Source organism: Penaeus monodon, chromosome 34 (genome assembly GCF_015228065.2).
Source record: "Penaeus monodon isolate SGIC_2016 chromosome 34, NSTDA_Pmon_1, whole genome shotgun sequence".
In the NCBI taxonomy this organism is placed as follows: domain Eukaryota; kingdom Metazoa; phylum Arthropoda; class Malacostraca; order Decapoda; family Penaeidae; genus Penaeus; species Penaeus monodon.
The window spans coordinates 23955959-23956166 of NC_051419.1; positions in this window are offsets into that span (position 1 = coordinate 23955959).

The following is a 208-nucleotide window of genomic DNA, read 5'->3' on the forward strand; positions in this document are numbered from 1 at the left end:
AATCATTATGCCTTTGTTAACTCATTCCTTACATCATCCTGTTATGCACACGATCGTTTGTTGATTAATCACCTTCTCAGTGATTCTCATTATTATTCACTTATAAATTTAAAAACTCGTCTACTCACCCATGTACTAAATCAGTAAGTCATTCATTCATTTTCACTCACTCTCTCAGTCGCCCCTCCAATCAATCGCTTGTTTTCCG